Source organism: Callithrix jacchus, chromosome 17 (genome assembly GCF_049354715.1).
Source record: "Callithrix jacchus isolate 240 chromosome 17, calJac240_pri, whole genome shotgun sequence".
NCBI lineage: Eukaryota > Metazoa > Chordata > Mammalia > Primates > Cebidae > Callithrix > Callithrix jacchus.
The window spans coordinates 7,280,898-7,308,072 of record NC_133518.1 but is presented as its reverse complement, the minus strand read 5'-3'; the positions used below and the strand labels follow the sequence as shown (position 1 = coordinate 7,308,072).

The 27,175-nt window shown below is 41.4% G+C and overlaps 1 long non-coding RNA gene across 1 annotated transcript; it reads left to right on the top strand.

The window, feature by feature from the left end:
* The first annotated feature begins 1,564 nt into the window (after positions 1-1,564).
* On the top strand, positions 1,565-21,691 carry LOC144579866 (uncharacterized). The gene is made up of 3 exons (XR_013528370.1): positions 1,565-1,790; positions 15,702-15,809; positions 21,577-21,691. It is a non-coding gene; the product is annotated as an uncharacterized LOC144579866 (long non-coding RNA).
* Positions 21,692-27,175: the final 5,484 nt, after the last annotated feature.

Here is a 27,175-nt window from a genome sequence, read left to right as displayed (position 1 = left end):
CAGTAGTTTTCACGTGTTGATTTGATTTGGTGATTTTGCTTTCTCTATCTCTGCATTAAAGCTCTTAAAAGAAGACCATTCAATTTGGTTTATTAAATATTAGAAAGCATTCATATTTTATCTTTCTACTATGTATTTTTTTATATGCATGTTGGTTTCCCGAGCACTCTGTAATGGCTGTTTATATGAATTGGGAAAGAGTAAAACTAGAACTGAACCATGAAGAAGACCAACAATAACAGAGAGGCACCCCATTGTCCTGTGAAAAACACTAGACTTGGAATGAGAAACACGGGTCCCAGGTCTAGTTTCTCCTATGTCCCTGAAGAACCTTAATTGGGTTACTTAACCTCTCTTTTATTTACCCCGCAGTGTGGATCTCAATACCTAACCCACCCTACCTTATAAAATTGATGTATGAGTAAACTGAGTGGAAGAACATTATAAATTAAGATACTGTGCAATGGTAATAAATTACTCTTATTGTACCCTCTATCAAACCTGGCATTACTAGTACATGGTATTTCCAGTACTTGAACATATCTGTCTTTCTCGGTGATTAAGCATGAAGTCAAATGAGATTGGCTCAGAGTCATTTCTCCAAAGGGATGTAATCATCTTAGTATTCTGGATAATTTCCCCTAGTAAGATCCCCTTTTGAATAACACAGTTCAGTGGAGAGTCCGTGCTGACACTGAGTTAGGCTGTATCTGTAAGTTCACATGATGTGGTTAGTACCTGGAGGATGTCCCAAGAGATTTTCGGGAATCATAAAGACTTGAAAATTACTAACAGTTGTCTTTCTTTTGGTATTTAGGCAAAAAAAATGAGGAAGATTCATAAGGAAGTTAACAGAGAATTACCAAAAACTTCATGAGAAAGACATTAAGGGATGTTTCAGAGTAGTTTTTCAAGTGATCCCAGTGATCATTGAATTGGCCCATCTGTTTCTGACTGTGAAAAAGCATTCTGAAAGAACTGGTGTCAGTTGAAAAAGAAGTCTCTGAGGGTCAGCCTTTGGCTGCTTAGAGAGGTGAGATTCAGATGCCCTCAGATCATGAAAAGTGCTTGAACTCATTTCAGAGTAGAAGTGTTTTTAAATGCCAATGGAAATACCGAGTGGGCCACTTTTTTGAGATTAGAAATGTATAAAAAAGTTTTATTATTACAAGTAATTGTGAAAGCCTCACTGGATGACATTCTAGCTGAGGAAAAGAACAGAATTTTTGTATTAGTATGAAATGCTAATTTATTACTGTATTTAGATCTACTGGCCATCTGAGGGAGTTAGAAGTTAAACAGCTGTATCTCTAGTTGAACTTTGCATATTTTAAGCCAAATATGGAAGAGGGCAGGGCTAAAATAGGGAGTGTCCATAAACGGGGCTCAGAACTTGTAACAGAAAATTAAAAGATACTCCTCTCAAGGGAACTCTGTACTTTGCCCTTTGGTTAAAGTCTCATTTAGATTTAAATTTCTAAAGCGTCCTTAAGAAATTGAATTTCTTTTGATCTCTCTGAATTGCAGAGATCAGATAAAAAACTACTTGGTGAAATGATTTCTTGTCACGTTGCTGAAGAACCTATGAAAAAGGTTGCTATCTTTGGAGGAACCCATGGGAATGAGCTAACTGGAGTATTTCTGGTTAAGCATTGGCTAAAGAATGGTGCTGAAATTCAGAGAACAGGGCTGGAGGTAAAATCATTTATTACTAACCCAAGAGCAGTGAAGACGTGTACCAGATATATTGACTGTGACCTGCATCGCATTTTTGACCTTGAAAATCTTGGGTAAGACTAAATTTTGTATTGTGCATGTATGTATGTATTTGTGAGTGAAAAGTGGTGGGCATGTGAAAGAGAACACATGTATGTATATGCATATAATTCATGTCGGTACATGCAGTCACTATGTTGAATAAGATCACTTTCACTTTTAATTACACTGCATTGTGAATTACACAATATCTAAACTAAGCATTCACATGCTCTTTTATAAACTTTCTTAAGCACCGCATTAATGATTAAGTTTTCAAGTGTATACAGATGGAGACAATAAATAGAAAAGAGTTTTGTTTTTAAATCATCTCTTTAGAGAAAAAGATTTAATAATCCTTTGCATTGAGTTAGTGTTTGGCTGCTATACTCGTGTACATTATTGTTAGCTTCTTAGGAAATTCACTACTATCGTTTCAAGCAACTATGCTTATAATACGCATTCAGTTCTAGTTCCGAAAAATGTAATGTTTCAAGTAATATTTGTTGAAGGAAAGAGTGATTAAATACCTTTTGCCAAAAGATATCAGACTACCCTGTGATCCGAGGTAATAGATGTACTTAACCTCAGCAGTGGATTGTCTTAGGTGGGATGTCAGGGACGAGAACTAAAGACATTTCACCTGAATTTTCAGAGTTCAAATTTTGCTGGATGCAACATATTGCATACAATGTATGTCATCATAACATGCTAGGTTAGGTCCTTATTAATTATTTTTGCCTTTGATTACATCATAATAGCTACCACTGTGGATATAATATGCCTCCACAACTTGCTTTTTACCACTTCTTTCTTTTTTTTCCCCTTTTTCTTTATTTTATTTTATTTTATTTTATTTTTTTTTTTTTTTGAGACAGTTTCACTCTTGTTGTCCAGACTGGAGTGCAATGGTGCAATCTCATCTCACTGCAGTCTCTGCCTCCCCAGTTAAAGCGATTCTCCTGCCTCAGCCTCCCGAGTAGCTGGGATTACAGGTGCCTGCCACCATGTCCGGGTAATTTTTTATGTTTTTTATTAGAGACAGGGTTTTGCCATGTTGGCCAGGCTGGTCTCAAACTCCTGGCCTCGGGTGATCCACCCTACTCAGCTTCCCAAAGTGTTAGGATTATAGGCATGAGCCACCACACCCAGCCACTTTCTTTGACTAAAAAATATTGTGAAACATCTGTTTTTTCCAGGAAACTGTGCCAGGTACTGAGGGAATACAAAGCTCTATACAACATGGTTTCTACCCCTCAAGGAGTCAGTAGGCCACTAGCTAAGATAGAAGACACACACAGGCACAACTCGGGGCACCATTCCATGAGCTTGTTTTCTGATCCACTCTAATTTGAGTTAGACAATTCCTTAGGTTTAGTCTCACCACAGATCAAAAGGTGGACGCTATTCTCAATAGAAATATGCCCTGCTTTATGGAATAGATGTTATTTAGTCATATTTTTACTAGCATAAATTTTAATTTGAGAAATGCTTTATCTTCATGACTAAGGTCATGTCAACACAATTCATGCTTATATTAACCTAAGATAGCTGTTAACTAACTTTGTTTTGTTTGTTTGTTTGTTTTTGAGATTGAATCTCAGAGTCTCACTCTGTCACCAGGCTGGAGTGCAGTGGCACAATGTCAGCTCACTGCAACCTCTGCCTCCTGGGTTCAAGCAATTCTCCTGCCTCAGCCTCCTGAGTAGCTGAGACTATAGGTGCCTATCACCACACCCAGCTAATTTTTATATTTTTAGTAGAGACAACTTTTCAACATACTGGCCAGGCTGATCTTTACCTCCTGACTTTGTGGTCCATCTGCCTTAGCCTCCCAAAGTGCTGGGATTACAGGTGTGAGCCACCACACCTGGCCAATATTACAAGTAAGAATTTATTGAAGAGTAACTTTTAGGCATGTTAAGTTCCCAAATAAGTCTGAAATTGACTGGGCGAGTTTATGAGCTGCATGCATTTCAGCGAGCACAGTCTTTTCAGTTAAACCCACTTTCTGCCTCTTACTGTTAACAATAATCAGAGACTACACTGTTCTCAGGGTGGTTAGAAAATAATAAAATCAATAAACTAATTAACTTTTCCAATCTTACCTCTCCCAAATTTATTCATTTTCCTGTATTTCTCCTCTCAGTGGTAGCTTCATTCCCTACCAAGTCCCCTATGAAAATCACCCTAGAACCTTCCCAGGGCTCTGTACCCCAGGTCTAGCAGGTTGCTAAGTCCTCCCAATTATTCCTTGCAAGTTCTTTACAAATCCAGCCTTTCTCTCCATTTCTACTTCCTTAGTTTATTTCTTCTCTGGACAGTTAGAATAGCCTCCTAAAAGATCTCTCTGCATCCAGACTTGCTCTTACCCTTCCTGCCATCTGTTTTCCATCTGATACCTCTAGACATCATTCTACCATGCAAATCTTATTATGTCTCTCCCCTGCTGAAAAATTTTTTTAAATGTGTCCAGAATGGATTTAATCAACTTAGTATGGCTAACGCCCTCAGAATCTCACTCTTCCCTATTCTTCATCCCTTGGGACTCTTCCAATGGGAGCTGAACTGCAGGCATGAGAACTCAAAGTGTCCATCACTTCAAAACTTCAAGACTTGACTCTGAGCAACTAGGTAGATATTAGCTCCATTTACTCAAATGCAGAAGAATGATATAGAACCAAAATTGTTGAGGGCAAGCTCAGGGGGTTATTTCATGAATTAATTTTTAAAATGCATACATACCCATCAGGTTTTGTTTGCATATAATAGCAACCTGAGAATAGTGGTTTAAACAAATAAGGATTTCTTGTTCACAAGTAATAAGTCCAGAGGTAGCAGTCCGGGTCCCGTGCAGCAGCCACACCATATCGTCAATGTCACAGGTTCCTTCTATCTTCCCGCTCTACTCTTTCAACATGCCGGCTTTGTCCCCATGGTTTTTGCTTCTAATTCACAAAATAACAACTCCACCTTCCTGATTGCATTCCAGGCAGGATTTACCCAGCTGTAAGCAGTAGGTCCCTTGAAGATACTAGCAAATATAGCCAAGGAAAACAAATAGATGGAATTTTAGGAAAACGTGCTTGGATGGCTTAATGAGGAAAAGTAAATTTAAAACACTATTATATATAGAAAAAATGTACCCTAACCATTTCAGGAAGTGGGGAGAGGACAGAGGCCCATTTGAGAATGGAAAAAAAACTATTGGCCCTTGTGCCAGGAAAATACACATATGTGTACCAGCAAACTTTTGGCATTTTTGAAGAGGTTACAGACTCTGGAAACTTTGTCCCTGGACCTCTGGTGGTTCCTGGACCTCAATTAAGAACCTCTAAGTAGGCCAGGTGTAGTTGCTCATGCTTGTAATTCCAGCACTTTGGGAGGCCAAGGCAGGAGGATTGCTTGAGGCCAAGAGTTCTGTAACCACCCAGCAAGTTCTCCTTGTCCACTGCCCAGACAGAGCTGATTTGTCAAGACAAGGGAATTGCAATAAAGAGTTTCATTCACAAAGAGCTGGCTATATAGAAGGCCAGAGTTTTATTATTACCGAAATCAGTCTTTCCAAAAATTTAGAGATTAGAATTCTTCAGAATTATTTGGTGGTTAGGGGGCCAGTGAGTCAGGAGTGCTGACAGGTTAGATTGGAGGTAAAATCATAGGGATTAAGTCAGGAGTGCTGATAGGTCAGATGGGAGGTAAACTCATAGGGAACTGATGCTGTCTTCTGGCACTGAATCAGTTCCTGGGTGAGGGCCACAAGACCAGAGGAACCAGTTTATCCATCTGGGTGGTGCCAGCTGATCTATCAAGTTCAGAGTTTGCAAAATACCTCAAGCACTGATCTTAGGTTTTACAATAGTGGTGTTATCCCCAGGAGCAATTTGAGGAGGTTCAGAATCTTGTGGCCTCCAGCTGGTTTAAAAAGCACGACTTTTAAACCATAATTTCTAATCTTGGGGCTAATTCAGTAGTCCTACAAAGGCAGTCTAGTCTCCTGGTAGGAAGGCGGTTTGTTTTGGGAAAGAGCTGTTATCTTTCTTTCAATGTTAAACTATAAACTAAGTTCCTCCCAAAGTTAGTTCAGTTTACACCCAGGCATGAATGAGGATGGCTTGGAGATTAGAAGCAAGAAGAAGTCAGGTTAGATCTCTTACATTGTAATAATTATCTCAGTTGGCCAGGCATGGTGGCTCATGCCTGTAATCCCAGCACCTTGGGAGGGTAAGGTGGAGTGATCACAAGGTCGGGAGATCAAGACCATCCTGGCTAACACAGTGAAACTCTGTCTTTACTAAAAATACAAAAATTTAGCAGGGCGTGGTTGCACATGCCTGAAGTCTCAGCTACTCAGGAGGCTGAGGCAGGAAAATTGCTTGAACCCGGGAGGCAGAGGTTGCAGTGAGCCAATATCACACCACTGCACTCCAGCCTGGGTGATGGAGTGAGACTCTGTTCCAAAAATAAATAAATAAATAAATAAATAAATAAATAAGACAGTTGTCTCAATTACAATGTTTGCAAAGGTGATTTTAGTTCAAGGCCAGCCATGGCAACATAGCAAGACTTCATCTCCACAAAAGATAAGAAGAAGCAGATTAGCTGGGCATGGTGGCATGCACCTGTAGTTGCAGTTACTCAGGAGGCTGAGATGGGAGGACTGCTTTCGTCCAGGAGTTTGAGGGTACAGTGAGCCATGATTGGGCCACTGCACTCCAGCCTGGGCAACAGAGCAAGACCCTGTCTCAAAAAATTAAAAGGATCTCTAATTAAATTCTGTGAGCCCCTAAGTGACTATATTTGTGCACTAGAGTTAGCTAAAGTGGGGGGAAAATGATGCATTTGATGGTCTAGTCCCATAATAAATAACCCAGTGTACCATAACTACTAAGAAACTGTTCATTAAATTAATGGATATGCTTTGTTCAAGATTGAAATCAAATAATAAATTCTGCTTGATATGTCTGTCTTGTTCATGACCAGCGGCATAAATGAACTTATTACTTGGCAAGCATGCCAATGCAACATTAGTTATATGGAATCAAATGAAGAAAAAGTTTGTAATCTTTCATTTATAAACATTTCAGGTAAGTTTTTACTTCCCATACAGATTTTTCATATTAAAGATTTGGCAACTGGTCGTTTTCACACTGCGTTCTTATTCTATTTCTGTTATCTCTGCACAGATGTTGTTAATCATTTTCTTTCTGCTTATAACAGCAAAAATAGTCAGAAAATTTGCCATATGAAGTGAGAAGAGATCAAGAAATAAATCATTTATTTGGTCCAAAAAATAGTGACGATTCCTATGACATTATTTTTGGCCTTCACAATACTACCTCTAACATGGGTGCACTCTTGTTCTTGAGGATTCCAGGAATAACTTTTTAATTCAGATGTTTCATTATATGAAGGTAATGTTAATGTTATTCATTTATAAATTAGCAAAGGACTTGTACTTTTAAGTCAATTATAGATGTGAGACAATCAGAAAACAGTTACAGGGGAAGGTGTGAGACAAATGGGATTTATTCCACAGCCAGGTTTGGTGGCTGGGGGAAAGGGTGCTGCCAAAATACAGAGGCAGTGGTAGAAGGAAGGAGAAAAAGAGAGGAAATAAGTAAAATCATAAACACAATTAATAAAATAATAAAACACTTGTGGATTTTTGAGTCTATAAAATTACACATTTCATCCAGCTAGCCACAAGATTGTGGGTTATTTGTTAAAACCAAGTAAAATTAATATTAAAATTTTAAATGGTGCGGTCAAAGTATCTCAATTACAAGGTTTTAGGAAACTTCATAAATAGTCATTTAATGTTGACTAAAGCACAGTAATAAAAAGATTGCCTCCCTTTAGTCCTGCCCTTGTCCTCATTTGATCTAGATACCCCAGAACACATCTAATCTTTCAGGGCTTCATATAGCCAATCATTTTAAGGTTCAGAAATCTCAGAGAAAATTTGCTAGAAAAAAGCAACCAACCATAAATACACATAAAAGATTGCATGCCTATTTCTGTGCACTAGACAGCCTTCCTTCCTGAGAGCTAGTATGATTGGGAGGAAAGAGTGTAACCTGTGTTCAGATCCTCACTTTCTCCTTCAATAACCTTAGACAGAACACACCATTCCCAAAACCTTGCTCCCCTCATTTCATTTTATTCTTGAGACAGAGTCTCACTCTGTTGGCAGGTGCCAGGCTGGAGCGCAGTGGCATGACCTTGGCTCACTGCAACCTCTGCCTCCCGGTTCAAGCAATTCTCCTGCCTCAGCCTCCTGAGTAGCTGGGACTACAGGCGTGCACCACCACATTCAGCTAATTTTTGTATTTTTAGTAGAGACGAAGTTTCACCATGTTGGCCAGGATGGTGTTGATCTCCTGACCTCATGATCCGCCCACCCCAGCCTCCCAAAGTTCTGGGATTACAGGCCTGAGCCACTGCACCCAGCGACTTCCCTCATTTTATAAAATTGGGGTTGTAACAACACTTACCCATGAGGACACTAAATGAAATAAAGTATTTAAAGCATTTAGCCTAATACCTAACCTATAGTAAAGATTAACTGTTGTTTTTGTTTCCCTTAAGCTTTGGATAATAACTGGGTGGTGGTCCTCATAGGAGAAACAATGTAGCTATTCCTTGTTGCCTATTGAAGAGAGAGCTGAATGCTTTGATGGCCAGACATGGAGGCAGTGTTGATGACACTTTGTTATAAAAACCAAGAGGCCTGTCTTAAATTCTCATACAGATAAGCAGGAGGAGAAGGAACCACTGAACATCTGTAGAGAGCTGGACCACAGGAGTAGAAAGAGAATTGCTTAAGACACCAACACCAAGCTAAATAGCGCAAGCAGTGACGAAATAAAAATAACCACAGCCATTAAGAAAGAACATTGAATTCATGTTTTTAGATCATGGGTCTGGAGAACTATTTAATGTACATTTTACCTGGAAAGACATAGCATAATTCAATTTTATATGAATTTTATATTGTATAATTTGTTTTCAAATCTATAAACATTGGGTTTTACAGTGTTTCATAAAGCTATCTTACCAGTCTTACTTTACGAAGTAAAATGTACTGAAGGTATTATTGACTCTTGAAGTGAAGAGAACAAAACACATGGTTTTAACATAATGAGAAAGACATTTTAAATGTTTTTCAGACTTCTTTGGCTCCACTGCCCTGCTATGTGTATCTTATTGAGCATCCTTCCCTCAAATATGCAACCACTCATTCTATAGCCAAGTATCCTGTGAGTAAGTCGCAGTTCCCATTGACATAATACAATAAAATATATCCTAGCTGAAACTCAGAGAAATTTTTCTTTTTTTTGAAACAGAGTCTTGCTCTGTCACCCAGGCTGGAGTACAATGGTGTGCTCTCGGCTCACTACAACCTCCACCTCCCCAGTTCAAGAGATTCTCCTGATTCAAGCTCCCTATTTGCTGGGATTACAGGCATGTGCCACCACACCCAGCTAATTTTTATATTTTTAGTAGAGATGGGATTTCACCATGTTGGACAGGTTGGTCTTGAACTCCTGACCTCAGGTGATTCACCTGCTTCGGCCTCCCAAAGTGCTGGGATTACAGGTGTGAGCCACTGTGAAAAATACTAGCCATCTAACTTTGGAAATACATACATTCATGAGCTTGTCCAGAGTGGTCAGATTTGATTGGATCAGAAAGGCAAGGGGTGTGTTTCTCCGAAGTGCTCGTGCTGCCAGCGACCTACTCCAGGTTGTTTTCCAGCCTCTCCTTATCAAGACCTGTAAAAGATCTGAGAAATTTTACCCAACTTACACATTAATGATGAGCTTGGCACTTTTGAGTGGGTGTCAGTAGAAGACACAAGACTCCTGAAACAGAGACCAAGAATAGGTGACTAACAGTAGTAATAGCAGAGTGTCAGCACTTTTACACCACTCCCGAAGCTCCACTTCCCACAGGGTGACATGAAAGCCAGAGGCAGTTCTACATGCCACTGGCTGCATTCTAGGAGAGAAACACTCAGCAGAGGAATCTTAATTTTGTATAATGGGCAGTAAGCATGAGCACCCTTTGCCCCAAGGAAAACCCCATTCCTAACTTCCAAGGCTGTTCACTGTACAGACATCCTTGAAAAGATAATATGGAACAAAAATAGTCTGTGTCAGGCCAGGCTCAGTGGCTCATGCCTATAATCCCAGCACTTTGGGAGGCCGAGGTAGGTGGATCACGAGGTCAGGAGATCAAGACCATCCTGGCCAACATGGTGAAACCCCATCTCTACTAAAAATACAAAAATTAGCTGGGCGTGGTGGTGGGTGCCCATAATCCCAGCTACTCAGGAGGCTGAGGCAGGAGAATTGCTTGAACCCAGAAGTCAGAAGTTGCAGTGAGCTGAGATTGCACCACTGCACTCCAGCCTGGGTGACAGAATATGACTCCGTTTCAAAAAAAGAAAATTCATGTCTTGCTCACGAGACTTGCAGAAATGCAAAAGACCCATGAAGAATCCTCTCTCCACATCCCTCTTGTCACCTGCTTTGCAATAGATGTTTCATGAACTGTTTGTCATCTGTTCTCTTGTTTACCCTGCCAGTTACTAGGCTGTGAGTCCATCTTTACCTTCTGGTAATTCCAAAGTGCAGGCCCACACTCTGGTGCACCCTCTCAAACAGATGCTCTTTCTTATCTATTCCATTCTCTTTCCTGAGCACCCCATTAGCATAATTAGTTATCTGCAGACTACACTACAATTAAAATTACAACTTAAAATAGTTTTGTTAAATCTCAGATGGCTTAGCTAAGAGTAATTTAATTTAAAACCAGGTTGGCAAACAATGTAAATAAATAAAAATCTAAAATTATTCTGGATATTCAAGTATTGATCCTTTTGTGCATAATAAAGGGATCTTTATATGGCCATCTTTGGTGACCACATTGTCCAAACCAAAATTTAAGTTTTCGCTACGAGATCTCATATCAGAGCAGAATATTTAGATTGTAGGTTATGGCTATGGCAGAGTCAGGGGTGGAGCTGAATGAATAATGGTTACACAAACAAATTTCTAAGTCTCAAATGAGACCATGGTTGATCTGAGAAAGTTAGGAGAAGGCTGTGTCCAGTTTCTTTCCCGTGTGTGTGTGTGTGTGTGTGTGTGTGTGTATGTGTGTGTGTGTGTCTGCATGATCCTAAGACTGACTGCAGTACACTGCTTCTTTCCAGGGTAAGATTTACCTAGAATGATCCTGTCACATTTCTTCTGCCTTGGGAACAGAATTTACAAGGTGGTCCTTGTAAGTGCCAACTAGAAGTTAAAGCAAATTTGTATGCAGTAATATTCTGAGTATGTGATAAAATGTTGACTCAGAAAGATTATCTCTCTGATGTTAAACATGCTTTATTCTCCAATGAGTGCATGAGATAAAAATCACCCAAATAAAACAGCAAAGTTGAAAGGAGAACATATAACATTTCTAATTATTTACAATGAGCTTAATATTTCCTCAGATTGAAACATTTTAAAGATTTGGCTCAACTTGTAAGGGCCAAACATATCAGCAGATGTTTGTTCTGGCTAAGAGTAGCATTGCCTGCAAATATCAGAGACCAAGGCTGATATTTGAAAGTTTGGAAAGCTTGTGCTTTTATTTGGTGTCACAGAGAAACAGGATCTACATCTCATTGCTAAGCCTTTGGTTTGTTTCAGCTAATTGCCTCTATTTGGGTATTTAGCTTACACCAATTCCTTACTTCAAGTATTGATACTTTTGTGCATAATAAAGATTTCTTTATTCTTTTTTGGGGGGGGTGAGGAAGGCAGGAAGGGAGGGAAGAAGGATGGTAGGGAGGAAGGAAGGGATGAAGGAAGGAAGGAAGGAAGGGAGGAAGCGGGGAGGGAGGGAGGGAGGGAGGGAAGGGAAGAAAGGAAATCAAGCAATGAAAGAGACATTGCCGACCTGGATCTAGAGGTTTACAAGTTGATTTCTTTTTTTTTTTGAGAGAAGGAAAGAAAAAAAAATAATAAGTAAAGGAGAGGAAGAAAGAGGAGAGAAAGAGGGAGAGTAAATGGAAATATTGCTTTATTTTGAAAAAAAATTGGGTATTAATAATGGCCAATCAATGTTTCATTTAAACCAATGGGTAGGTGTGATGTGGTATTGACAAGAATGTATATTTTGTGTATTTGAAGTGGAGAGCTCTATAAATATTTATTAAGTTTACTTGTTCTGGATCTGAGTTCGAGTCCTTGATATCCTTATTAATTTTCTGTCTCATTGAATCTAAGTCTCCTATCTGGGTGTTAGGATCATTAGCTCTTGTTGTTGCATTGATCCTTTTACCACTATATCTTTGTTGCTTTAAAATCTATTTTATCCGATACAAGAATTGCTACTCCTGATTTTTATTTATTTATTATTTATTTTTGCTCTCCATTTGGTTGGTAAATCTTTCTCCATCCCTTTGTTTTGAGTCTTTGTGTATCCTTGCATGTGAAACAGGTCTGGATGTAACATGCCGTTGGGTTTTGGCTGTGTCTTTTGATTAGGGGATTTAGTCGATTTAAATTTAGGGTTACTGCCATTTGATGTTGACTGGCTGTTTTATCCATTCGTTGGTGTAAATTCTTCTTTATGTTGGTGCTCTTTACTTTTTGGTGTATTTTTAGAAAGGCTAATACTGGTTGTTTCTTTCTGTGTGTAATGCTTCTTTCAGAAGCTCTTGTAAAGCAGGCCTGGTGGTAATAAAATCTCTGAGTTCTTGCTTGTTCATAAAAGATTTTATTTTTCCTTCAGTTGTGAAGCTTAGTTTGGCTGGATATGAAATTCTGGGCTGAAGGTTCTGTTCTTTGAGGATGTTGAATATTGGCCCCCACTCTCTTCTGGCCTGTAGAGTTTCTGCTGAGAGATCTGCAGTAAGTCTGATAGGCTTGCCTTTGTGGGTTATCTGACCTTTCTCTCTGGCTGCCCTTAGTATCCTCTCTTTCGTTTCAACCCTGGTGAATCTAACGATTATGTGCCTTGGGGTTGCTCTTCTTGAGGAATATTTTTGTGGTGTTCTCTGTATTACCTGGGGTTGAATGTTGACCTGCTTTGCTAGTTTAGGAAAATTTTCCTGAATAATATCCTGAAGGGTATTTTCCAGCTTGGTTTCATTCTCTCCGTCGCATTCAGGTACACCTATCAAACGTAAATTTGGTCTTTTCACATAGTCCCACATTTCTTGGAGACTTTGCTCATTCCTTTTTATCCTTTTTTCTCTAATCTTTTCTTCACGTTTTATTTCATTAAGTTGGACTTTGACCTCTGATATCCCTTCTTCTGCTTGAACAATTCGAGTGTTTAAACCTGTGCATACTTCTCGGAGTTCCTGTATTGTATTCTTCAGTTCCATTAATTCACTCATACTCCTCTCTAAGTTGTCTATTCTCAATAGGATTTCATCAAATCTTTTTTCAAAGTTCCTAGTTTCTTTACGTTGGGCTACAACATGTTCTTTTAACTCACCGAAGTTTGTTATTATCCATTCCTTGAAGAGTGATTCTGTCATCAGGAGGCGCTCATTCTCCATCAAGCCTTGTTCCATTGTTGATGTGGAACTGTGATCATCTTTAGAGGGAGAGGCGTTCTGACTTTGAGTATCCTCAGCTTTTTTACGTTGGTTTCTTTCCGTCATTGTAAATTTATCCTCCTTTCAGATTAGGTCTCTTGAGTGGACGTCCAGGTTGTTAGTTCCCAGGGCTAGAGCAGCGGCGTTAAAACTGATGGTGCTTTTCTGCCCAGGATTCTCCTGTCGGGCTTCCTTCTTGTTTCCGTAGTAGGTGACTCTGCCTTCCCGGGGCTCCAAACCTCGGTCAGAAGGCGAACCGGTCCCGTTTACTCTGCGCCGAGTGCTGCTGCACCGAGGTGCCGGCGGAACCGCTCCGCCGACCACAAGAGTCGCGCTGGCGACTCGTGTGTTTCCACCACTGGGGGATCTTCTGCTCCGTGAGCGACCAGCCTTTGTCTGGAAGTGTGGCATCCTCTAGTTCTCCACGCCTTCCCTGAGAGCTGCAATCCCGGGATGTTAGCGATCGGCCATCTTGGATCGTTCCAAGATTTCTTTATTCTTAAATCATTGACTAGGTGATTACTATGATTGACTTAAACTGTTCAACATTAACTCTTCAACTGGAGAAAAATTTACCTACTTTGAAGACTGGAAGTCCAACTAAAACCAGGATTCTATTAGAAAAAGGAGGAAGGTGAAGTGGATTTGGGGTAGGCAAACGACACCGTATTCTGTAGTATTCCTACAGACATATCTACAAACACACGTTTTCACATATTTGCATGTCATTTATGCACACATGCATTTATGACACCATATACTTAAATATAATATGTTCATACATTTATGCAAGAAACCTAAGCACAGCAAACAAAAAATGATGCAAGAGGAAATGATAGGATTATGTGTATTGGGAAATAACAGAAGTGGGTGAAAATAGGATGAGTGTAAAAGAATGTAGACCATGAATGGGGTGGGAGAGGATGAGGGTAGAATGAGGGTCGTGCATTTGGTAAATGGTTTGATAAAGGAGAAGGTAATGGCTGGGGAGGTGGCTTTGTGGGAAGCTTGAATAGGAAGGAAGGGACTACAGAAGTAGTTTACAGAAAGAGTATTTTGTAGATTTCAGGATGGATGTTTGACAGCCATACAAAGTAGACCCAGCAGTACAGGCATCCTTTCATATGAGTCATGAAAAATGAATACACGTTTTTCCTACATAAAATTAAAACCAGGCCGGGCACAATGATACCTCATGCCTGTAATCTCAGCACTTGGGGAGGCCCAGAAGGGCATATTACCTGTGGTCAGGAGTTCAAGACCAGCCTCACCAACATGGCAAAAGCCCATCTCTACTAAAAACACAAAAATAAGCCAGGAATGGTGGCCCTTGCCTGTAATCCCAGCTACTCAGGAGGCTGAGGCAGGAGAATCGCTTGAACCTGGGAGGCAGAGGTTGCAGTGAGCCAAAATCACACCATTGCCCTCCAGCTTGGGCAACAAGAGTGACACTCCATCTCAGAAAAAAAATAAATAAATAAAAGAAAGAAAAATTAAAACCATTGCACTATTGTATTAGGATGGATAGTTATGTTACGGTCAAAATTGTTGCTTGGCCAGGTGCAGTGGCTCACTCCTGTAATCCCAGCACTTTGGGAGGCCAAGGCAGGCAGATCATGAGGTAGGATTCAAAACCAACCCGGCCAACATGGTAAAACTCTGCCTTTACTAAAAATACAAAAATTTGCTGGGCGTGGTGGCACACATTTGTAATTCCAGCTACTCAGGAGGCGGAGGCAGGAGAATCGCATGAACCCGGGAGGCAGAGGTTGCAGTGAGCCAAGATAGTGCCATTGCACTCCAGCCTGGGTGACAAAGCAAGACTAAATCTCAAAAAAAAAATTGTTGCTGAAGGGTCACACAGATTGTCACATTGACTTACATCCATGATTCATCTTGTCTAGATTTCTGTGACTAACTAGATGTCCTTCCTCCTGTCAAAGCTAAATGTCAAATCTTAAGTTTCTCTTCGTGTCCACCTCTTATTTTGTCAGCATAAACTTGTTCACCTCTTCTACTATGTTATGATTTTTAAATATTTTGCAATACTGAAGGAAATTTAAGGGAAAAAAACCACAGAGTTTCCTATGTCTAACAGTACTGATTTTTCATCCATGTTCTCTCCTGGTGTTTATTCACTATGCATATAACTTAAACGTGTAAATGTCCTGCTTTCCTCTTGCCAAACATGACACCTCAAATATTTTCCATGATGCTACATGATTCACCTTTTTAATAATTTTGGATTACATAATTCTAAATCTTGATACATTAAAATGCTTAGTTTTATAATATATTTTATTACTGGTATGAATGTGACTGTCTGTCCTCCTGTACCTAGGTATAGAAGTTGGTCCTCTGCCTCAAGGGGTTCTGAGAGCTGATATCTGGGATCAAATGAGAACAATGATTAAACATGCTCTTGATTTTATACATCATTTCAATGAAGGTAGGTAAGTAACGAAGGTAATGTATATAAAATTTAACCACCAAACATTTAAGTTACAATTGGAACCTAGGTCAAATGTGCCAGGCCAATGACATTAAGTGCTTTAAAAAAATTTGTTTACTTCAGCCATTCCAGAATGAATGCATCTACACATTCAAGAAAAGCATCTATCAAAGAAAGCCTCCAAATTAAATTTTTATTTCCTATTAATCTCTATTTTAAAAGGAAAAGAAAAGGCTAGAAAATACAAATGCCCGGTAAACATATGAAAAGATGTTCAACATCACTAGTAATTATAGAGAAATGCAAATTAAAATAAGAAACCATTTCCCCCATTAAGTTGGGAAAATATTAAATTCTGACAATATTAAGCATTGGTAAATGTTCAGGAAAGGGGGCAGTCTCATTCCCTGCTGGTGAACATATAAGTTGGTAAAGACTTTTTTTTCTACAGCAATCACTTATCTTTCCAGATTAGCAAAGACATTTTAGAGGTTAATTTTACAGTATCCATTTCTTAAAACACACCACTAGTCTGGGCTTGGTGACTCACGCCTGTAATCCAAGCACTTTGGGAGGCCAAGGCAGGCAGATCACCTGAGTTCGGGAGTTTGAGACCAGCTTGGTCAACACGGTGAAACCCTGTCTCTACTAAAAATACAAAAATTAGCCAGGTATGGTGGCAGGTGCCTGTGATCCCAGCTACTAGGGAGGCTGAGGCAGGCAGGAGAATCGCTTAAGCCTGGGAGGTGGAGGTTGCAGTGAGACAAGATCACGCCACTGCACTCCAGCCAGATGGACAAGGGCGAGACTGAGTCAAAAACAAAACAAAACAAAACACCAAACTTATTACCCAGCAATTCCACATCCCAAAGAAACACAAGCACGACCAACATGTTGCTTACAAAGACTGTGATTCTGCATCATGTATAACAGCAAAAGAATGGAGACAGCACCAATGTCTATCTGTTGGTGGACAGATAAATAAACTAACATGGAAGAATCTTCAAAACACATTGGTAATTAGCAGAAAGCAAGCTCTAGACCAAGACATTCAGGACACCAATTGGCTTTAAAATAATGATTATAATAATAATCACTTGCTAGGATACAGATATATGTTAACATATCACAGGAAAAGTCCTAGAAGAAAACACACCAAAATGATCACAGTGGTTACCAGGAAGAGGAGGAAAGACCCAGGCTAATTTTGCCTTCATTATAGTCAATAAGAATGATGCATTCATATATTATTTCTGTAATTAAAAATATATTAAATGGAGACTGGTGGACAAGGTGCATATATGGAACCCTAGGTACTATCTGCTCATTTATTTATTAAGTAATTTATTTGGTAAATCTAAAACTGCACTAAAATGTCTATTAATTATAAAAAATAAATTTAAGTTGGAAAATAATTGCTTAAAATCAAAGAGACATTCTGTGAACAATTATTCCAGCAGACCGAGCTGGAATTGCTGTTGAGGAATGGGTAATGACAGTAACAGAGCTGGTGAGTACCTCAGTGTCTCTGGGGAGTAAATTCCTTTGCCTCGGATGGTGCATCCTGCTGCAGTCAAAGGCTTTTATTTTGTGTTTGGGGATCCTTGGACTCCAAAATCATGAAAATTGAACATTTGATTTTCACCATCTTTGTCTGAGGGCAGGTTCTGTACTGTTTAATGGAACTGGTTTTGAGAAGATCACAACATATTTGCAATAAACCCTCTGAATAGTAAGTGTAGAACTACAATATGTTAAGAAGTGATACATTCAGATAGAAGGCACAAATCTGGGTGGAAAACATGATTTTCAGATTATGGACCATAGTATCCTCTCACAGGGTGGAGAAAAGCAGTTCCTGGAATACCTTACCTCTTATCTCTGAGTCAACTGAGTTGTTCTGTATGTCATGGCTCTTCTGTGTAATATTTCATTTAAGCAAAGGATTCTGCAATTAAAAAATTGTCAACCACAATTTATTTAGACTATCCAGCTTGGTGAATTTTCAACTGAGCACACGAATCCAAAGAATGCTGACAAGTAAATCAGACCCGCCTAGTGAAAAGTCTCAAGAAGTGTGTAGAAGGACTTCATCCTTGACTCTGTACTACTCGGAATTATAGTTAGTGACCTGAGTGACAGGTCATAGGAAGGTAGCAGGAAAACACCCTGCTTGAGGAGGCAGATCCCAGGAGTCCTGACAATCTTTAACAATCTTTTAAACCAAACATTAAAGGCTAACAACATCAGGGACAAAGTTTTGCTCTTATGTTTAGAAAAAAAATCCCAGAATAAGGAAGGTCATGGTCTTTTTTCTGTCTTGAATAAACAACACTGGAAAACTGTAAGTCAATAATCCAAGAGAAACATCTATAAAGAGGAATTTAGCCAAGGAGACATTGAGAATGTTGAAGAGCTTGAAAACCATGATGAGAATAATTTCTGGTTCATGCCTCTAATTCTGCACTTTGGGAGGCCAAGGCAAGTGGATCACTTGAGGTCAGGAGTTCAAGACCAGCCTGAGCAACATGGAAAAACCTCGTCTCCACTAAAAATGCAAAAATTAACTGGGTGTGGTGGTGCATGCCTGTAGTTCCAGCTACTCTGGAGGCTGAGGCATGAGAATCGCTTGAACCCAGGAGGCGGAGGTTGTGGTGAGCCAAGATTGTGCCACTGCACTCCAACCTCGGTGACAGAGTGAGACAATCTCAAAAAAAAAAAAAAAAAGGAAAGAAAGAAGTCTACATTGGAAATAAATTAGATATATTTTCTGTGACTCAGAGAGCAAAAGAGAATCAATGAGATAAAGTTACCTAGAGGCAGAAAATTTTCTCTTTTTTTCTTTTTCTTTTTTGAGACAGGGTCTCACCCTCTTGTCAAGGCTGGAGTGCAGTGGTGTGACCATGGCTCACTGGAGCCTCAACCCCCTGGGCTCAAGCAGTCCTCCCACCCAGCATCTTGAGTTGCTGAAACTATATGTGAGCGCCACCACTCTGGCTAATTTTTGTGTTTTTTTGTAGAGATTAGGTTTCACCATGTTGCCCAGGCTGGTCTTGAACTCCTGAGCTGAAGCAATCTGCCCACCTCGGCTTCCTGAAGCACTGGGGTTACAGGCCTGCACCACTGCACCTGGCAAGACAGAAATCTTGTTAACAAATCTGAGCAGCCATGAAACAGGCCACACTTTGTGAGGCTGTTCATGCAGAAGTAAGATGACTATGTGGCCAGAACAATATGGAGAATACTCAAACATAGATGGAAGTTAGGCTTTCAAGGCTCCTTCCAACTCTGAGTAGCAAAAACATACTCCTCTGTGTTCCATCAGTTTTTACTTTCTTCTTATCAAACATTCTGGTTTAAAGACATGAGATCTGGTAAGTTCCCATCTTCATCTTGGAAGGTGTGGTAGGTTTTAATTCTTCCCTTTCCTGCATCCACATCCTGGCAGTGTGAGGTTTCATATCGTTCTGTTCAGAGATAGAGTCAGTCTATTTTCCCACTCCTTGACTGTCTGGCTCGGCCACGTGCCTTGTTTTGTGCCATGGAAAAGGCTTGAAAAGCGCTTGCACACTGCAGCTTGCTCTCTTTCTGCCCTTGGAAGCCCTGTACATGTACCTTTATGCACACCAGTTCACATTGGGCTGCTGGATGCTGGAAGCCGATGAAGTGGAAAACTCAGGCACCCTCACAGACAGTCATGCAACTCCAGCTGACAGATGTAAGAGTCAGGTCATCCCATATGGTCCAACTTCCCGATGAGCTGTCAGCTCACCACAAGGGCATGAACGAAACAATAAAAAATCAACAAAGCCAGTGTAGACCAAAGGAACTTCCCAACCAACCCATAGAATCATGAACTAAATTAAGAGGTGATTGTTTCAAGCCACCGAATTCTGGGATAGTATATATGTTATGCAGCAAAAGCTAACTGATAGAGAAGTGATCGCTGGGTATCCCCATTCTAACTCTGCTCTAATGGCAAAGGAAGCCTTTCCTTTCACTTGTGGCCATAACACGCTGTGGGCCCTACATTGCATCAAAAGTTCATCCTATTTGCTCAGAGATAGCCTGGTATATATATAAACTACTCCTTTTCTAGGTTTCTGGGAATTGCGTTGTTTGATGTTGCTGCATCTTTGGAATTTGGTCTCTACCATTGGCAGCCTGCTTGCATCCCAAGAGATCATTGCTCAGGAGCTGTCCCAGTGTTTAATGTACTAAGTTAAGAAAAAGAGACCAGGCACGGTGGCTCACACCTGTAATCCCAGCACTTGAGGCCGAGGCGAGCAGATCACAAGGTCAAGAGACTGAGACCTTCCTGCCCAACATGGTGAAACCCTGTCTCTACTAAAAATACAAAAATTAGCTGTGTATGGTAGCATGCACCCATAGTCCCAGCTACTTGAGAGGCTGAGACAGGAGAATCCCTTGAATTTGGGAGGCAGAGGTTGCAGTAAGCCAAGATCACACCACTGCACTCCAGCCTGAGCAAGAAAGTGAGACTCCATCTCAACAACAACAACAACAAGCACAAGACCAAAGTCATCTAAGTTGCTGGAACTCCTCCTGAAAATATGCAGTCATAAAATATCATGGCTGGAAGGGCCCTCCAAGATAAGCCAATCCAATACCTTCATTTGACAGGTAAAGAAAGTGAGCCTCAGCTGGGCACGGTGGCTCAAGCCTGTAATCCCAGCACTTTTGGAGGCCAAGGCAGGTGGATCACGAGGTCAAGAGATCGAGACCATCCTGGTCAACATGGTGAAACCCCGTCTCTACTAAAGATACAAAAAATTAGCTGGCATGGTGGCACGTGCCTGTAATCCCAGCTACTCAGGAGGCTGAGGCAGGAGAATTGCCTGAACCCAGGAGGCGGAGGTTGCGGTGAGCCGAGATCGCACCATTGCACTCCAGCCTGGGTAACAAGAGCGAAACTCCATCTCAAAAAAAAAAGAGAAAGAAAGAAAAGAAAGTGAGCCTTGGCCAGATGCAGTGGCTCACACCTGTAATCCCAGCCTTTGGAGAGGCCCAGATGGGCGGATCATGAGGTCAGGAGTTCGAGAAGAGCCTGGCCCATATGATGAAACCCCATCTCTAAAACAAAAAAATACAAGAAAGAAAGTGAGCCTCAAGAAGCTAAGCATCTTGTTTGAGACTACAGAGCCAGGAGATTAGAGCCCAGGTCTCCTGACTCCCAGTCCTAGATTCCTTTTCTCCCAGACTGGCTTTTTAAGTTCTGTTTTCTACCTCTGTCCATCAGTGCCTTTGTGGACAGAGAGCTGACAGGAATAACTGAAGAACATCTTTTGCTGAGTGTTGTCTCTGAACATCCTTAACAAAACACGATCTGTTCTCCCCGTCCCTGTCTTCATTTTGTTACCGCTGTTGTTACTGTCTCTTCCTTACATTATCAATGTCCCTTTTTCCAGAGATTTTCTTTTTTTTGAGATGGAGTTTCACTCTTTTTGCCCAGGCTGGAGTGCAGTGGCATGATCTCGGCTCACTGTAACCTCTACCTCCCAGGTTCAAGAAATTATTCTGCCTCAGCCTTTTGAGTAGCTGGGACTGCAGGTGCCCACCACCATGGCCGGGTATTTTTAGCAGAGATGGGGTTTCACCAAGTTGGCCAGGCTGGTCTCAAACTCATGACCTCAGGTGACCCACCAGCCTTGGCTTCCCAAAGTGTTTGGATGACAGGGGTGAGCCACTGTGCCCAGCCCAGAGATTTTTTACTTGGCATTTATACATATTCTTTTTGTCATAGGAAAAGAATTTCCTTCCTGTGCCATTGAGGTCTATAAAATTATGGAGAAAGCAGATTATCCCAGGAATGAAAATAAAGAAATTGCTGCTATCATCCATTCTAATCTGCAGGTAACATTTATTTTTTCTTTAAAATATTGAAAATAATAATGCTGTATCTTTGAGTAGAAGTTTACAGTTCATACAGCACTTGGTGTACATTTGCTCATTTGATGCTCTCAAAGACACTGACGGTAGGGAAGATGCTCAGACAGTCGCTCAATAAATACTTTTTTTTAAAAAATAGAGTTTCATTCTTGTTGCCCAGGTTGGGGTGAAATGACACAATCTCGGCTCACTGCAACCTCCACCTCCTGGATTCAAGCAATTCTTCTGCCTCAGCCTCTCAAGTAGCTGGGATTACAGGCATGTGCCACCATGCCCAGCTAATTTTGCATTTTTAGTACAGATTATACCTGTAATCCCAGCACTTTGGGAGGCCGAGGTGGACAGATCATGAGGTCAGGAGTTCGAGATCAGCCTGACCGACATTGTGAAATCCCATCTGTACTAAAAATACAAAAAGTAGGTGGGTATGGTGGGAAGCTCCTGTAACCCCAGCTACTCAGGAGGCTGAGGAAGGAGAATCAACTGAACCTGGGAGGCGGAGGTTGCAGTGGGCTGAGATTGTGCCATTGCACTCCAGCCTGGGTGACAAAGTGAGAGTCCATCTCAAAAAAAAAGGAAGAAGAAGGAGTCTTAGGCAGTGTTTTAAAGGAAAGGGAAAGACTGGGGGAGAAAAATGAAGAAAGCACCACTGGTGACAAAAACACCAAATACAAGAAACAGAGGCCAAGGTGATGATGTCATGACAGGCTAAAGCAGGATTTTCCAAGTTTTAGGATACTCTTGAGGAGTACAGAAACAATCCTGGGGAGGCTGGGAAGTGAGAGGAATGAGCTCGGTGGCAAACGGGGTCAGCAGGAGGTCCTGAAACTGAGGAAGGAGAGCTTAGATTTCACGGACAATAAGGAATGGCTCAATATTCTACAGGAGGGATTGATCACTCAATTATGCCAACAAATATTTTTCAAGACAACTAAGCTTGTTCTGGGCCCTGAGATTCAAGATAGGGAAGGTTGGCTGGGCGCAGTGGCTCACAATTGTAATCCCAGCACTTTGGGAGGCCAAGGTGGGCAGATAACGAGATCAGGAGTTCGAGACCAGCCTGGCTAACATGGTGAAACCCTCTATCTACCAAAGATACAAAAAATTGGCTGGGTGTGGTGGTGGGCACCTGTAATCCCAGCTACTCAGGAGGCTGAGGCAGGAGAATCGCTTGAACCTAGGAGGTAGAGGTTGCAGTAAGCCAAGATTGCACGATTGTACTCCAGCCCGTGCAACAGAAAAAAAAGATAGGGAAGTTTCCTGATGTAACATCCATGCTAATGGGTGAGGAGAACTCACCACGAATACATAAACAATACATAAACCAAATCATTTCAAACTGTAATAAGTGCTACACAAGAAATAAGCAGAATGATACAGCAGAGGGTAACAAAGGGTTCCAATTCGATGGAGTGGTCACAAAGTGCCATCTCAGCGATGGTGACACTGAAGTTAAAACCCAGAAGATGAGAAGCCAGCTATGCAGAAGGCAAGTGAAAGGCCTTGAGGCTGGGACAAACTTGGAGTGCTTGAGGCACAGCAGCAAGAATACCTGGGTCCATGGAGAGTAGGAGTGAGTGGACGATGGCAGAGCCTGGAAAACACACAGTCTGGGACCAGACTGTGAGTCTAGATTTTGTCCTAACAGCGGTAGTTCTTAGTAAGGATGCTCCTTGGAATCACGGAGGGGATGCCCTCCCAAAGCCTGGAACCCACCACAAACTAGCCAAGTAGTGCTTCTCAAACTCAAACCACATGAGAATGACCTGCAGAGTTTTTAAAATGCAGATTCCTGTATCCCATTCCCAGAGGTTCTGATTTAATTCCTGAGTGTAGACAGGGAATCAGATGAGTTCTCCAGGTGGTTTTCGTGTAGCTCAGCACGACATCAGAATCTCTGCAGGTAGGTCTAGTCCTTTGTGTGCTGAAGACATTCCTTTACTGATTCTGGGGCAAGTCGCTGCCTGAAAACCACCGGTTCAGAAAAGTGGTTCTCAGCCAAGCCCCCCCGTAAATCATCTGGGGCTTAAAAACAATAAACACAGAAAACAGTCAACTATAAATGGATAGCATGAGGGATTCGAGGAGAAGGTAAAAGAAGTATTTATCCAGCCAGGTGTAGTGGCTCACGCCTGTAATTCCAGCACTTTGGGAGGCTCAGGCAGGTGAATCATGAAGTCAGGAGTTCAAGATCATCCTTGCTAACATGGTGAAACCACATCTCTACTAAAAATACAAAAAATTAGCCAGGCATGGTGGTGGGTGCCTGTAATCTCAACTACTCTGGAGGCTGAGGCAGAATTACTTGAACCTGGGAGGCAGAGGTTGCAGTGAGCCGGATTGTGCCACTGTGCTCCAGCCTGGGCCACAGAGTGAGACTCCATCTCAAAAAAAAAAAAAAATGTATCCTGATTGCATGATTGTAGGTTCTGTGTGTCAAAACCCACAGAACTGTACAGAAAAATGAGTGGATTTAACTGTATGTAAATTTTTAAATAAAATTTAAAAATAATGATGCCTGGGCCCTACTCTGAGACTCTGATTTATCTGCAATGGGCCCGCCTCTCTACCTGTATATTTGTATTTGGCATCCCAAGTGATAATGATGTGCCATCAGGATGGAAAAAGTCTCTGTGATATGGCAGTTCTCAACATTCATGTTGTGCAGGTGAATGAGTGGGGACTCGTTAATGTGAAGATTTGGATGTGTCAGGTCTGCTGCATGTAATGAAATCCCACTTTTCTAATAGGCTCCTAGGTGATGTGGATGCTGCTGGGAAATGTTAGAAATGCAGAGTCTCAGGCCCCTGCCCCCAACCTATGGAACCAGAATCTTCATCTTAGTAAAATCCCAGGCTGGGTGCAGTGGCTCATGCCTGTAATCCCAGTATTTTGGGAGGCTGAGGTGGGTGGATCACCTGAGGTCAGGCATTTGAGACTGACCTGGCCAACATGGTGAAACCCCATTTCTACTAAAAATAAAAAAACTAGCTGGGTGTGGTAGTGTGTGCCTGTAATCCTAGCTACTCAGGAGGCTGAGGCAGGAGAATTGTTTGAACCCAGGAGGTGGAGGCTGCAGTGAGCCAAGATCACACTGTACCACTGCACTCCAGCCTGAAAGACAGAGTGAGATTCCATTTCAAAAAACAAACAAAATCCCCAGATGATTCACAAGCACATCAAAGTTTGAGAAGGACCATTCCAGGGTTCCTGTGGTGTGACAGCCTTGGTGCTTGAGGTCTCAAAGCTCCAAGTCCCCGGTGTAGGACCCTTCAGGAAACTCAGTTGTTACCCCGGTGTAGGAGCACATTTGGAGTACTCCCACCTGTCTCAGACTTTCTCCAGCCCAGCACTACCTTCTCCCGCCAATCCCCCCATCAGAATAGAACCTTCTTGCATGCAGGTTCAACATGGCTCACTTTTATGTTTCCCAGCAGAGAATGTCCTGAACACAGAAGATTCTTAGTGGCTATTTCCTAAATTTTGCTAAACAGACTTTAACTTGAGCTGGCAAGAGGTGGAATGTGCACTTACAGACATGCACTTAGTTCTGCCTTTTAATGTTGTCAATCCCTTTGGCTACATTCACGGTAAACCTGGTATTGAAGCAAACTATTTGTTATTTTTTTAGAGACAGGGTCTCGCTCTGTCACCCAGGCTGGAATGCAGTGGTATGTACAAAGCTCATTGCAGCCTCGACCTCTGTGGGCTCAAGCAGTCCTCCCACCTCAGCCTCCTGAGCGTCTGGGACTACAGGCATGCAGCACCATACCCAGCTAATTTTTTGTATGTTTTTTAGAGACAGGATCTCTATGTTGCCCCCGCTGCTCTTGAACTCCTGGGCTCAAGCAATTCACCCACCTCGGCCTCCACAAGTGCTGGGATTACAGATGTGAGCCACTGCACCTGTCTGAAGCAAACAATAATTACATATGTCAATTATGAAAATTTAAAAGGGAGCTTTTTTTTTGAAACAGAGTCTCCCTCTGTCACCCAGGCTAAAGTGCAGTCACACGATCTTGGCTCACTGCAGCCTCTACCTCTCAGGTTCAAGCAATTCTAGGCCTCAGTCTCCCGAGTAGCTGTGATTACAGGCACCTGCCACCATGCCTGGCTAATTTTGTATTTTTAATACAGACAGGGTTTCACTATCTTGGCCAGGCTGGTCTTGAACTCCTGACCTTGTGATCCAGCCTCCCAAAGTTCTGGGATTACAGGAATGAGCCACCACACCCTGCAGGAACTCTTAAAAGTATTGCCAAAATTCATTCCCCAATTTCAGCGTAGTCAGACCACTTGCCTGAATCTCGATGTCTCTCTCAAGGGTCTCTTTTAAAAGAGTAGAATACTGTAATGTGTTAGTTGCCTAGAATCTGACATAGATTTTTAAAGGAGAAAAGCCAAATATAATGTATTGATTTTGATTGTTTCCTGAGAGGATCAAGACTGGAAACCATTGCACCCTGGGGATCCCGTGTTTTTAACTCTTGACGGAAAGATGATCCCACTGGGTGGACACTGTACCGTGTGCCCCGTGTTTGTGAATGAGGCCGCATATTATGAAAGGAAAGAAGACTTTGCAAAGACAACTAAACTCACACTCCATGCAGAGAGCATTCACTGCTCTTTACATTAGAAATCACTTCTAGCTCTCATCGTGTACATGTGTCTTACACATTCTGCTAGTTTGTAAGCTCCTCAAGAGCAGGGCTGTGCCTACTCAACTGCACACAGAGCTCCTAGCACAGTGCCTTACCCAGTAGGCATCCAAGCAAATGTATTAAATTAATTTATATGTCTTAAAGATACCATACTTTAAGTATGTAGCTTATTCAAAGAAGTGTTTTCTATTTCTGTATAGTTTATTATACATACTACTTTGGTAGTTCGACATTCTCAATAAACAGCCTTGTATTCAGAATATAAGATGGAAATAGAGGTATATATAAAGTTACTGGTTTTATGCTGCTTTGCTTTATTGCACTTCATGGTTACTGTATTTTTTTTGTGAATTGAAGATTTGTGGCAACCCTGTGTCTAGAAAGTCTAACAGTGGTGTTTTCCCAACAGCATCTGCTCACTTCTTGTCTCTGCTCACTTGTCTCTATGTCACACTTTGATAATACTTCAAACTTCTTTTTCCCTTGAGACAGAGTCTAGCTCTGTTGCCAGGCTGGTGTGTAGTGGTGCAATCTTGGCTCACTGCAACATAAACTTCCCCAGTTCAAACTATTGTCTTGCCTCAACCCCCCGACTAGCTGGGATTATAGGCACATACCACCACACCCAGCTAATTTTGTATTTTTAGTAGAGATACGGTTTCACTATGTTGGCCAGAATGGTCTCGACCTTCTGACCTCATGATCTGCCCACCTTGGCCTCCCAAAGTGCTGGGATTACAGGCATGAGCCACTGCACCTGGCCTGAACATTTTTATTATTTATTATATCTGC